The sequence below is a fragment of the Canis lupus genome, chromosome 22, assembly GCF_048164855.1.
Source record: "Canis lupus baileyi chromosome 22, mCanLup2.hap1, whole genome shotgun sequence".
Lineage (NCBI taxonomy): Eukaryota > Metazoa > Chordata > Mammalia > Carnivora > Canidae > Canis > Canis lupus.
In genome coordinates, this window is record NC_132859.1 from 10550405 (window position 1) to 10565269 (window position 14865).

Genomic DNA, 14865 nt, shown 5'->3' on the forward strand with positions numbered 1-14865 from the left:
TTCGTTTTTTCAGTTGCTAGTGTTGAGCCACTACCCTATTCAGGACACATGTCGTAATTTGTCTTCCCAACTGCATTGTAATCTATGAGACTTTTGCTTCTATGCATAGAACTATGCCTTGAAGGTGCTTATTAAATCTTGTAATTTTTATTGATTCACATATGACAGAATTGATGAGCAGCCAAGGAAAGAGAATTTCTGTATCCACAGACTGAACAAAATAGCTGAATTTTAAGAATAGAATTAAGAGGTTCTCTTATATCAATCAACTTGAGAGTCACACTGTAAGAGGCAACAATCTCTCCTCTTCTTCTCTGCCATCTGCTTGGCAGCCACAAAGCAGCAACCATGCATGAATGCATCTCCATGTTGGCCAGGCTGTTTTCCAGATTGGCAATGCCTGCTGGGAGCTCTATTGCCTGGAACATGGCATCCAGCCCGATGGTCAGATGCCAAGTGACAAGACTACTGGGGGAGGAGATGACTCCTTCAACATCTTCTTCATTGAGATTGGTGCTGGCCAGCATGTGCGCAGGGCAGTATTTGTAGACCTGGAACCTACAGTCATTGATGAAGTTCACAGTGGCACCTACTGCTATCTTTCCCACCTGGAGCAGCTCATCACAGGCAAAGAAAATGCTACCAATAGCTATGCCAAGGACACTATACTATTGGCAAGGAGATTATTGATCTTCTTTTGGACTGAATTCAGAAACTGGCCAACCAGTGCACAGGTCTTCAGGGCTTCTTGGTTTCCCACGGTTTCAGAGGTGGATCTGGTTCTAGGTTCACCTCCTTGCTGAGGGAACATCTCTCTGTCAATTATGGCAAGAAGTCCAAGGTAGAGTTCCCCATTTACTCTGTCCCCCAGATTTCCACAGCTGTATCCAAGTCCTACAACTCCATCCTCACTACCCACAGCACCCTGGAGCACTCATATTGTGCCTTCATGGTAGACAATGAGGCCTTCTAGGTCCTCTGTTATAGAAACTTTGATATTGAATATACAACCTACACTAACCTGAATAGATTGATAGGTCAAATTGTGTTCTCCATCACTACTTGCCTAAGATTTGATGGAGCCCTGAATGTTGATCTGGATAGGGCTCCAAGTTGGTCTGGAACCCTATCCCCACATCCACTTTCCCTCTGACTGCATATGCTCCTGTCATCTCTGCTGAGAAAGCCTACCATGAACAGCTTTGATCAGTTGTGCTCTGATCAGCTAATTTGTATATAGCAGTATATACATTCATATACAATTACTGACCTGTGCTTTAAAACATGTTTTGTTACATCACCCAATTACCCCATCTCCCCACCTGGCTGGAAGTGGGTGGGGGGCATGGGGTAATTGGGTGATTGGGTGATGTCTCTTAAGGAGGGCACTTGATGTAGTGAGCAGTGGGTGTTATATGCAGCTGATGAATCACTAAATTCTACCTCTGAAACTAGTAATACAGTATATGTTAACCAAATTGAATTTAAATTAGTTTTTTTTTTTTTTAAAGGATGCCTGGGTGGCTCAATGGCTAAGCATCTGCCTTTGGCTCAGGGCATGATCCTGGGGTCCTGGGATCGAGTCCCACATTAGGCTCTCTGAAAGGAGCCTGCTTCTCCCTCTGCCTATGTCTCTGCCTCTCTCTATGTGTCTCTCATGAATAAATAAATAAAACCTTTAAAAAAATTTTTTAAAGACAAAAGAAAAACACAAAAAACAAAATATGATTTAAGTTGTCCATTTCCCTGATGAGTTTGAATAAAGCATTCCCTGTCTTAAGTGGAAAAAAATAGAATTAAGATATTTTTTTCTTTTAGGAAGCATGTGCGTGTAAAAAAAAATATACGGAAAACAATTCATCAAAGAAGCTGCAACAACTTGCTATGGCATATTTTCTGTTATCAACTACATCTAGTGGAGCAAGTGGCAGTCACGGATCAGTGCAGCCATACTTGAAGAGGATCTTTTTGTTTTTCTCCTTCCATTGCCCTCTTCCTCCTTCTTCATCTCATTTTGATTAGGTCACATTATATAATGGTTAGTTAACTTTGCCATTCAAAGCATCATTATAATAGACAAAGATTAGGCATGGCAACTTTCATTCTTTTCCAAGATCACAGAGTGTATATCTAGTGCTTTTTTTTTTTTTTTTTTTTTTTGGCATTTATGCTATTGGTTAGAAAGAGGAGTTAATAGAGATCCAATGCAGTTATATCCAGAATGCACCACACCCCCTACTCAAATTCAAGGGTTCATAACATTGTAACTCTTCCCTCTACTTCCACGCTTGGCCCCCTTCAATCCATTACAATTTCAGAAAGTGATGTGATACTGTAAATTATAATTGATACCTTTTTCCTTTCCAGAAATGGGGGAATGCACTAAATCTGACAATAATCTGCCATAATATTCAGATTAAGGCCAAAGTCCTTACAATTAACTCCAACCTACTGTATGACTTCTCATCACTATCCATTCCATCCACCCTACAATTCCACTTCATCTTCTACTACTCTCCCCCTTTGTCTCTTACCTTCAGCAACACCTCCACAGGGCCTTTGCACTTGCTATCACAGCAGCCTGCAACGCTCTTTCCCCTTAGATGTTCCCTGACCTTTCCTCATACTTTCTTCAGCTTTCCTACTTTTCCAAACATCACCTTCCCCTATGTCACCCTCTGTACAATGACATTTCCCCACCTTTTTCACAGTTTTCCTCAGTTCTACATATTTATCAACTTCTCTTATTTATTATCTGTTCTCCTTCAATGGAATATATATTCCATGAGCACAGGAAGTTTCTGTTTTTATGTTCATTGTAACATCCCTAGCATGTAGTACAGCACTTGACACTACATAGGAGCTCAATGAATATTTGCTGAATGAATGAATGAGCACCTATACAAATGCTAGAGTACCAAGGCAATAGGGGCTATACAACAATGTGTAAAGCATAACCTTTATGATCAAGGAGTTCATGATATGTTAGATGAGATCACTATGAACATAATGAAGATAAAACAAGCACAAAATAGGGTATAAAAATATTATGATAAAGACTTCTTTGAATTTGAGGGGGACAACAGTAACGATTCTGCTTAATCCTGATCAATGAAATTTGAATGTAAGGAAATAGAAGTGAAACCTAATTTTGGACTAATAATAGAGCACGAGAAAAACAACAAGGCAGTGTCAGGCAAATATGTTGCCTATTGAGGGAGAGTTGAAAATGCAGTTTGCGGGAAGTGTTGAGTACGGGGAAATAGAGTGCAGATAGAAAGGTTACATCGGCACCATGTCAGACAAGATTTTGAATGTCAGATGAGGAGAGTGAGTGATATTTTATAGACAGCAGGGAACCTTGTAAAATTCTTGAGCAGAAAAATGGGCTGGTCATGCCCGTGCTTTGGAGGAATAAATGGGAGTGAGGGAAAGAGCAAGGACAGATTAGAAGCAGAGAAATTAGTTAGAAAATTACTGAAATATTTGCCGAAGCACAATGAGGGATAAGGCAGATAGTGGCAATAAGAACAGAAATGAAAGGTTAGATTCCAGGGATAACAGAGGGTAGGATGTAAAGAAATTGGTGCCTAATTTAACGTTTATCATAAAAGTGCTGTCCATCACCCACGCAGATAATGTTTTGTCTCAACTCGCAATGAGAGTGATTGATCATTTGAATTAAAAATTTTGTTTTACTTCCACTCAGTCCTGGGATCTTACAGATCCTAGGGTGTGAAAAAAATAGAATCAGAAAATCTAAGGATCCTTTCTTTGCACTGCACTAAGAATTCATATGGAATAAAAATTTACTCCTAGCCTGAAATTTCCAGTGGTGTCAGAAGCTCAGAGTTAGACTAATTTGTGCCTGTAACCATCAGATTCAAACAATGGTCTGGCACATATGGGAAGCCAGTCATCCTCATTGCCTCAATTCCACTAGGGAATGATAAAAGGAAAAATATTCTTAACGTGAAACATTTCATGCTTGCAGGAGGAAGATGAGCAGCTCTTTCAATAAGAATAAAACCTCCAAAAATATCTCTCAAATTAGAGCAGGAGGCTTGCATACTAGAAAACAAAACACAACAAACAAATAAAGGTGATCAAAACATGCTCAGAATAGCTGAGCAGCAAACAAAGACAGAAAGGGTTATGTTGGGGACACAGAAACATAATTGGATTCCTCTGCCAATCCTGGTAATTAAAATGGAGACACTCAGTACCTTAGTTGCTCTGCAATCCCATAATATGTTTGAGATTAACAACCCTTGAATCTTGGTTTTACTGCTATATTATTTGAATATACAATACGCATCTCTTGCCGTTTTCAGAATACACAGATCAGGGTTCCTGTAGGGCTGAGAGGATTTAGAAGCAGCTAACGAGAGAGCCTGACTGGAGCTCTCCATCTCACTTCCCTCTGCCATGGATATTTGGGCCAAATTTGAACGGAAAACAAACAAACAAAAAAGAGGAAATAGCAAGCTTTGCAGTGATTTAAACCTTTGCTTATTTGTAAGGAAAAAAAAAAAAAAACAGTTGCTGTTTTGTAGCTTTGCATAGTCACTTCTCTGTTTTGCCAGCATGCTGTGTGTGTGTGTGTGTGTGTGTGTGTGTGTGATCTCACCAGTGCCTTGTAAAAATGAGAGATATAAATGTGTTGTTGGCTTGAGCAGCCTGGCTGGGTTATCTGTGAGGATCCATTATCTTCATTGACGCTGCCTTACCCCACACGCTTCCAACCCCCTGCATCTCAGATCCCTGCTGCACCCATCTGCGGAGGGGGTGTGGGAACTCAGGTCTCCTCACTGGTCTGTGGCCTTACCTGGCTGGTGCCCACAGGTGCCCCGCAGCTGGCTGGCCACGCCAACCAGCCACAGGCAGGACACTCTGCACATACAAAGAGTCTCTCTGTTGCTGAAAGGCTTTTCTGACTATGGGTGGTAATTTCGGCCGAATTCCTACTTACAGAATGAGAGCTCCTCCAGGTCCTTGTGGAGGTGCTTGTCAGGCAGCAGACCTGCTACTGCAGAGGGGACAGGAGGTGCATGCCAGTAATTAATGTTATGCCTTGTCCCCAAAGACATCCTGGTCCCTTTATATGTTAGTTAGCTGATCCTCCAAACCCTCTGAGAGGTAATGATGGAGTTCATATAAACGCTGAGCTTTATATCTAATTTCTACCATGAAAAGGGAGGGAGACAAACTAAACACATAGAGTAGGTCGGTTAATGCTGAAGAAAACCCTGTGGTGTTGGGTACACAACCCAGAGAACGGGGACTTGGGAACCCTTGTGCTTTGGGCTGAAGGGGTTGCTTCCAGTAGGTCTTGCTCATGGTGACAGGTATCACAAAAATCCGGGGATAAAAGGAAGTTGAAAGGGCTTTAAGAGAAAGCAGAGGAAGTGTCTGCAATATTTTACTGCTGTCTCATCCCTGGACAAATATCTTTACAGGCTAAAATCCTGCCAACAGCAGCTTGGCACTAGTTCAGCCTGGCCTGGGGAGAAACAGAGCCCAGTTCATAGCTGACCTGTCTGGTTAGTGAAAGAGGAGGTGAGCAGAGGACCAGAGGTAAATCAGTGCTTATTGATTAATCTCAGGGTACATGTCTGTCGGCCTTTACAGGGCACCAGCTGTAGCAAAAGAACAAGTAGAAACTCACACAAGAACAAGTGGAAACTCACACAAGAACAAGTGGAAACTCACACAAGAACAAGTGGAAACTCATACTTTTAAAAATGATATTATACATCAACTATATTTTGGCATTAAAATCATAGGCATTCCTAAGGCCAATGTCTAGTCTGAGCATGTGGAAAACCCTGTAATTCATGTTTGTTTGTTTTTTTTTTTTTTTTTTAAATTTTTAATTTTTATTTATTTATGATAGTCACAGAGAGAGAGAGAGAGAGAGAGGCAGAGACACAGGCAGAGGGAGAAGCAGGCTCCATGCACCGGGAGCCTGATGTGGGATTCGATCCCAGGTCTCCAGGATCGCGCCCTGGGCCAAAGGCAGGCACCAAACCACTGCGCCACCCAGGGATCCCCTGTAATTCATGTTTTTAATCATGCATCTATTCAATAGATATTTACTGCAAGCTTTGCTGCCGCATCGGTTGCTACTGGATGGTACACGTGATGATCCCTGTGTTCAGGGGGTTTATAGACTAGATGATCCACTTGGCCAGATAATGCTTGAGAAAAACGGGACACTATAAGCAGATGTGAATGTTGTTAGGCTAATGAAACATTAGAAGCACTGACTGGAGAGAGGAAAGATGGATTTCTTTCTAAAAAACAAAAAGATGTAGCCCTCTACCTCACCCCACTCCCCTCTTCCATTTGTATTTGTTATCATTTTAAAAGGACTAAGAGATTATAGTGGAGAGGGAGCCCGGCCACAATATAGTCCGCTGAATGCTGAATATGATCTTCCCCCAAAGACCCAAAATAGCCAGGAGAAACCTGATGATTCTGTTGTTTCTAAGAGGAAATTCCATCCTATCTTGTGATTTAATTTAATTTAGAAGTTCTGATTTATAATTTAGTAGGTTATCTTCATTATTTCAAGAGGATCATGCGAACTGTTGATGCTCAATGGTCAAGTCCTTTATATTCATAAACAATAAAAATAAAACATGACATGTTTTCCCTTGAGGATGAAGGCAGGGCACTATAAAATAAAACAACTGACCAAGTGTCAAAACTCCTCCAGTATGGACAATCTGTGCATTCATATGGTCTTTATATTTTTTTAAAGATACCACCTATTAGAAAAATCGAAATATAGGTATATATATTTTTTCTGCCAGAAAAGTCACACTAACCTCTTGTAACTATTTCTGTCGGTGGAAAAACACCCTTAATGAAAACAAGAACACTACTTCTTCTGAATACCAGTATTGTTCCAATGGCTGTTGGAGTCTGAGTATTCAAGTTCAAGGGGAATTTTAGGATCTGAGTGTATTGAGAGAAAAATGCTCAAGTTTGGGTCTCCATGTGCTCAGCAGGAGTTAAACTTCATAGCAGATGCTCCAGGGGGAGAAGGGAAGCAGATGCAGCTGTGGAGAAGAGCGGCCTCTGCTCTGGGGTGCTGTTGCATGTAGCTGGGGCTCAGTGCTCGTGAATGTGGGAGCTGCACAGCGTTATGACGGGTGCAGTGGTTCTGCTGTTATTAGTGAGTGTCATGTGCTCTGATTGCAAGCACTCAAGTGTTCAGAGGGGGAATCAGGGATACCAAATGGAGAAAAACAATACACAGGAGCCTAATATCTTTAAGCGGGTAAATTATCTTTTCCTTGAGAAAGCAGAAAATGTTAATGGCTAAGTCTGCCAAGACATTTTATAATAGAGGTAAATAAAGAAACAAAAGATGGTTCCAGGATTTTTATGTGCAATTAAAGCACATTATTCAGTACCCCGAACGAATCTAGGATCACTGACATAAATGTATGGGTATATCATATAAAAGGTGTAATTTGGCCTGATTCTTTAGGAAAAGTACTTTGTAACTGGGGATTTTTCATCTGTGAAGTAATATTGGATATCAAGTTTCTATACTGTATCAATATTTGAGCAAAAGTAAGATTTATTCCGTTTTGTCTTCTATCTTTTCCCTCTTACAATCCATCTGTTGGATCAGGCTATCTTTCCATCCAGTCTAAATTTTGTTAGTCAAAGTTTCTTTTGTTTTAGGTGATAAAATAGTTACTAATTTGTAAAATTAGGTCAGGGAGGAAGAAAAGTAAAGTCTGTGAAATAAGGGGTTGTCAAAAACAGCAGTGCTGAGCAAGCTGGACAATGATGGTTTAGTCTCCCTGCCTGCCTCTTCTGTCTCAAGGGGGATGCTTTTACCTGCCACACTAGAAAAGTTAGGCCTCCTTTCACCTCTGGGTTACTTCTGGACATCTTGAAGAAGAGCTGACCTCCTTACCCCCAAACTGTGCCTGCACCCAGCTACTCCACTGGTCGGCTGGTAGATGGCCATTAGAGGTTACTTCTCTGATGTCACAATAGAGTACAGTTGATTGCTAAAATTATTCCCTAAGTATCCTGCTCTCAGCCCTTTCAAAGATGACAAGTAGATTGATAGACGAAATTATGTCATATCCTTAAGATGAGGTGACATGACAAAGTCGAATAATCATAGGATGTGTTGTCAGAGCCCTTGGGTTTGTGTTCAAGCACTGCCTTTACCAGCTGTGAACAGTAAGCCATTTAATCTTCCTGAGCAACATGATCCAAATATATAAAAGAATGGTAATCCTTCTACCACTTAATTTACAGTGATTCTATGATGACTGAATGGGAGATGGATATACAAGCATGTTTTCAACCCGGAAGCATAAAATTTGCTATTGATATTTCCTTGTACCTGGAATGTTCTCAGTGTGTACATGTCAAGTGAAGACTCCACGTGCCATGAATCCCTTCTAAATAAGGCAAGACAAACAGGATAGGCCCGCCTTATCACCAAAAAGAAGAAAAACAGGGAGGAGAAGAAAAAGAAAAGATGGATAGTGCAATCTCTTCAAAAATTAAAAAAAATAAAATAAAATAAAAAATTTTAAAGACTTTATTTAATTATTTGGGAAGAGTGCAGGGGGTAGTGCAGAGGAAGAGGGAGAAAGAATCTTAGACTCCCTGCTGAGTGGGGAGCCCACCCTGGGGCTTGATCTCACGACACAAAGATCATGACCAGAGCCAAAACCAAGTCAGGCACTCAACTGACTGAGCCACCTGGGCACCCCAGTGTAACCTCTTCAAAAAACATTTGGCTTACCTACTGAAGCTGACGTGACCCCAAAATTCCACTAGGTATATACCCAGAAGAAATTAATATCTATTTCTACCAAAGGCAGATACAAGGTTCATAACAGTATTATTTACAATAAACCCAAACTGGAAAAATACACAAATACCTACCAACAATCAAATGGGTAAGTAAATCATGATGTAGTTACCCAGTGGAATATGATACAGCAATGAGAATGAATGGACTATGATGACACATAAAAATATGAATGAGTCTCACAAACACAAATTGACTGAAAGAAGCCATACACACTAGAGTACATACTTTAGGATTCTGTGTATATAAAGTGTAAAAATGGGCAAAAGTAATCAATAATGAAACAGCTCAGAAAGTCTCATTCTTGAAGGTGTAATGACAAGGCATTTCGGGATATTGATAATATTGTGTTTTGTTAATGTATGTTTACTTTGTGAAAACCCACAGGCTATATATACACTTATGAATGGCACATTTTTCTGTGTGTATATTATATATTTCTATAGAGGTTAAAACCATCTGAGTTTGGTGAGATTTGAAAGGTTTTGGAGTTTTGTTTTGTTTTGTGTGTGTTCTTATTTTATGTTTGAGTTTAATCCTCCCAGATTCCCTGAATTCACTGATTCCCATAGCAGGGGCATCTTGAGTCCTCATATTACACCCATCTTTAGTCTGCTTGTCGACAGGACGGATAGGCCTACCAAATTCACACAATATCATGTAGCGTATCACAGTCTCACACATATACATTTTTTAAAAAGGACCTCTAAGAAAAATGTCAAACACAAAGGTGCAGATCACTAATCATGGGCTTTCATTAATCACTTAAGAAGATCATTTCAAGTGAAAAAAATCTCTTGACTTTCCTCAAATCATACTACATCTGAGGAAATGTATTCTCTTTTCACAAAGCTAGATTACAAAAGTCAAAATGAACAGGAAGAAAGGGAAGGAGAGATGCTGAGGTTGGAGAGAGTACAGAGAAGGGTGTCTATGCCCAATCTACAACAAATATCTCTTGAGCTTTTAATTCGTATCAAACACTGTGATATCCCCCTGGGGTTTCAACAGACAGAACAATATGCCCTCATAGAGTTTACAATCTAGTAGTAGAAAAATTCATTTTTCAAACAGATAATGTAAGTTACAACTTGGTTTCAACTACAGGAGATAACACAAGTTTACGCAGTTCTGTTACTTTCTGACTACTGAGCACGTTATTTAACCTCAGTGCTTATTTCTTCTTAGATGAAAAGGGACTAATAATTGTACCCACCTCATAGGATGGTCATGAAGATGAGGTGAATTGATATTCATACAGTGCTTAAAACAAGGTTTGGAACATTAACATACGTAGCATATTTCATCGATGTAAATTATGTAGTTTAACATTTTGGAGATCAGACTATTTTCATCATCAACGATATCATATTCACTAACCTAGGGTGTGACAGTTGTCATTATCCACATGTGCTTGGACTTGTTTATTTTTGGTTGCTTGATTAGACATTTTTTTCAGATCCATTTGAAGAAGAAAGGAGTCCTGATAATATCAGGAAAACTTAATTTGAAACCTTCTGGTAAAATCAGTAAATTACCTATGCAAGGCTTTCAGTGAAATAGAAACTTGGAGCAAACTTTTAAAAGCCAGTGACTTAAAGCTTGGAGCAAACTTTTAGGAAGCGCTATACCAACGATGCTTCTGATGGCTTAAAAGACAATAGCATGTGGAAATACATGGGTATTGATCTTTCTTGAAAAGGAACTGAAAGTTGAATCCTGAATGTGAACATTTTAGGAATATATTTATTTCATTTTAAAGTTCTTTTTTATGTATGCACAAGAGGAATATATGGTAAAAGGAGGTCTAACTATCTCTGAAAGAGTTGAAAGAGTAAAATAAAAATTCTGAATCCTATGAACATTGTGTCATAGTTTAATTGGCATCACATTGTCTTCCCAAGTGACAACACATAAAATAAGGTATATCTTACCATCACCATTGTTTTAGTTTCAATAAAATATGGTAGGTATTCATTAAGTAAATGAAAAAATGTGATGAAAGCATAAAAGAGGAAATAGACCTTCTTAAGAAACTCAGAGAAAACCCCTGAGGAACTAATTTTTGAGGTGAGATCTGAAGAAAGGGCAGGGGTGGAAGGGGTGGGGGAGAGCAAGGGTGTCCTAGGCAGAGGGAACAGCATGTGCAAAGATCCCACAGCAAGAAGAAACAGGGCCTTAAAAAGGTATAATTAAGAAAAGAGTGGTCGTTATAACAACCTTATTTCAACCTGTTTCCAAGATTTAGCTTCCTATAAATTGAAAGCAGGCTCTTCCCTTTAACATATTTAAAGGATATTCAAATCCCAGAACTCTTACCCTGGTTTAAAAGTTGATGTCTTTCCTTTGTATCACATCTAATTTTAATTTTAGCTGAAAAGGGAAATCTGCACTCATTGACAAAAAAAGGTATTTTGTATTAGCTGTTTAAATGTCTACACATGGGCATTTAGTCAATATGTTTTTATAATGACAGCTTTTACAAAACTGAATAAATATCATTTGATTATGACAAATAATATAATGAATCCAACTACAAAATATGAAAACTGATTGAATCACCGTACAATGCAAGTTAAATCATAATGAAATAATTTGAGTTTAATTTGAATGTAATTACCCATTACATCTTTACAATTTTGTCTTTCTTTTTAATATGGTGAGCTAATTACTTCCTTAAATCCTCTATATAATAACATTTATAAGGTCCAGAAAAGTATTCTGCTCTATGAACTCCAAAAATACTTATGATAAAAATATATATTTAGGATAAATTTGCTAGACTGTGGTTGAGAAATTATGTTTACGTGTTTCACTGTCATGTTAGAATATAGTATTCATTGTTTTTATTTTCAGATTTTCCAGTCACTTTTATTCATTTTAATTTATTTTTACATTATGTTCTTCTATTTTCATGTTTATTTTTAATTCTTTGGTGATTTGAAGAGTAAATAGCTTGCTTTAATTCTCCTAGACTTTTCATTTACAATTTTAAAACACAGATCATTCTCTAAATTATATAATCACAAGTTACGGTAGTGGTTGAGTTCTCTTTTATATAAGATAAGGAAATTTTATTTGTTTTTTTAATTTTTAAATTTTTTTAAGTAGGCTTTACACCCAGCATGGAACCCAACACTGGGCTTGAACTCACGGTCCTGATATCAAGATCTGAGCTGAAATCAAAAGTCCAATGCTTAACTGACTGAACCATCAACATGGCCCTTGAAATTTTATTATGTTTAATTGTTGCCTTTCCAACTTCTGAATTTTAGTTCAGATTAACTGGTATTTTGATCCAGACTAGATTTTCTACTGATAAATTTTTTTCCCCAGAACCACATCATCATAGAGTTCTATTAGAATTCTCACTATAGGGATCCCTGGGTGGTGCAGCGGTTTGGCGCCTGCCTTTGGCCCAGGGCGCGATCGTGGAGACTCGGGATCGAATCCCACGTCGGGCTCCTGGTGCATGGAGCCTGCTTCTCCCTCTGCCTGTGTCTCTGCCTCTCTCTCTCTCTCTCTCTGTGACTATCATAAATAAATAAAAATTTAAAAAATATATATATTTAAAAAAAAAGAATTCTCACTATAGACTTGGGCTTTTTCTTCAACTTTTCTAATAAACAAAAGATAAAGACAATAGATATTACATACATACACTGGCAAGTGTGTTCTAATCATTCTCAGTGTTAAATGGTGAAGAAGCCTGACCACTTACTTTGAATCATTTGTCCCTATCTTTTGGATCATTCATGCTTTCCATTATCTTCTTCCAGATTTTTTTTTTACGATTTTATTTACTTACTCATAGAGACACAGAGAGAATGAGAGGCAGAGACACAGGCAGAAGAGAAGCAGGCTCCATGCAGAGAGCCCGACGTGGGACTCGATCCAGGGTCTCCAGGATCATGCCCTGGGCTGAAGGTGGTGCTAAACCGCTGAGCCACCGGAGCTGCCCTCTTCTTCCAGATTTGATGAACCTGTTGATACTACTTGTAGAGGCCTGTGGTATTTATTTGTGGTACTTTTTAGTAAAGCACACAGGAAAGATAGGAAAAGGAATGAATATTGATGGTTTTGATGTGAACAAGAATTTAAAATCACAGGCTACCTTTCTTAAAAAAATAAATAATACACATTTTATCATGGAAGAGATCAATTTCAGGGAAGTTGGTCAGGCAGTTTTTGTTCTATACAACCTCAGTAATTAGATTAAATCTGAAATTTGTAGATGCAGTGTCCTCATCTGAAAACTGACAAGGCTCATTAAAAAAAAAAAAAAAAAAAAAAAGTGAACTTGAGACTATTCAATGTGGTTCTGGTTCTGTGACCCCTGTCACTAATGCTGCCACAATATTTCTTTTTTTTTTTTTTAAGATTTTTTTTTTTTTTTATTTGAGAGACAGAGAGAGAATGCACACACAGAGGGAAAGGGGGAGGTGGGCTTCTCAACTCTTGGGGCTGGATCCCAGGACCCTGAGATCATGACCTGAACCAAAGGCAGATGCCTAAGCAACTGAGCCACCCAGGCACCTCGGAATATTTCTGATGTTGAACACAGATTCACATTATATCAATCTTACTTAAGAAAAGACAATCACTTTCTTTTTGCCAGCTTTCATAAGGTGCTTTATATTACTGATTACTATGATGCTACCCTAAGAGCCAAAGAGCCTTCCTTGATTGTTGCTAAATTAGCTTGAAGCATGTATTTTCTTCTTCAAGAATACTTTTTAACACTTGCTTTTATTTTGAAATTATACCTGCTTTGGAGTTACTTCCTTTTCCTTTTCCTTTTCCTTTTCTTTTTTCTTTTCTTTTCTTTTTTCTTTTCTTTTCTTTTTTCTTTTCTTTTCTTTCTTTTCATTTCATTTCTTTCTTTTCTTTTCTTTTCTTTTTTTCTTTTCTTTTCTTTTCTCTTTTCTTTTCTTTTCTTTTCTTTCTTTTTTCTTTTCAAGTAGGCTCTATACCCAGTGTGGAGTATAAGGTAGGGCTTGAACTCACCATCCTGAGATCAAGACCTGAACTGAGATGGAGAATCAGCCACTCAACTGACTGAGCTACCTAAGTGGTCCAAAATTAAATCCTTTTATAACCCAAATTTCCTTTTCCTTTTTTCAGCTTATCTCTGGTTTAACTTCCATGTGCTTTCCATTAACTATTTTTATTGGGTAACATAGTGACATAGTTTCTGAGCTTCTATATATGTAAGGTGGTCTTTCAGTTAATTTCTCATGTGATCAAAAACTTAGATGCATGGAATTAGCTTCTATATATGTAAGGTTGTCTTTTCAGTCAATTTCTCATGTGATCAAAAACTTAGATGTATGGAATTTTGGGTCAACCCATTTTTTTCACCAAGAATTCCACAGACATCATCAAATCTTCTGGAGGTTTGGTTAGAGAGTAGACATTTAAAGCAAATCCAATATATAATTTCTATTAAGGCAAATGTTTATTTTATCGGATGTTTTAAAAAATATATTAAATTTAAAAATGTAACCAGGGGGATCCCTGGGTGGCGCAGCGGTTTGGCGCCTGCCTTTGGCCCAGGGCGCGATCCTGGAGACCCGGGATCGAATCCCACATCAGGCTCCCGGTGCATGGAGCCTGCTTCTCCCTCTGCCTATGTCTCTGCCTCTCTCTCTTTCTCTCTCTGTGACTATCATAAATAAATAAAAATTTAAAAAAAATTAAAAAAAAATGTAACCAGGGTAGGTTAACCCAATACCTCTCCAGAATTTCAGAGTTAACTCCAGAGCAGTGTGTGCCATGCTGTTTAATTATGTCATCTATCATTCTGAACTATAACTTCCTACTTTCTCATCTCTCTGTCAACCAGACATTGTCTCCATAGCCACGCTGTCAGTTTCATCTTTAATCTGTACCTCTAGCATGCTGCACTGTACTTGGTACAACATAGCTCTCAATAAAGTTTTGTTAAAGGAATGAGTAAGCAAGCAAATTAAATCTCCCTTTAAATTCCAGAATCCAACAAAATTTTT

The 14865-nt window shown here is 38.4% G+C and overlaps 1 long non-coding RNA gene across 2 annotated transcripts in view; it reads left to right on the top strand.

Annotated features, from left to right (window-relative positions):
- LOC140614426 (uncharacterized) overlaps nt 1-8526 on the top strand; it is a 41456-nt gene extending 32930 nt beyond the window's left edge. The window contains exons 3-4 of one of the 2 annotated variants that reach the window (XR_012015289.1): nt 1819-2038; nt 8293-8526. This is a non-coding gene — a long non-coding RNA (uncharacterized lncRNA). The remainder of the gene's footprint in view (nt 1-1818; nt 2039-8292) is intronic. The other variant, XR_012015288.1, reaches the window with a different exon arrangement.
- Nucleotides 8527-14865: the final 6339 nt, after the last annotated feature.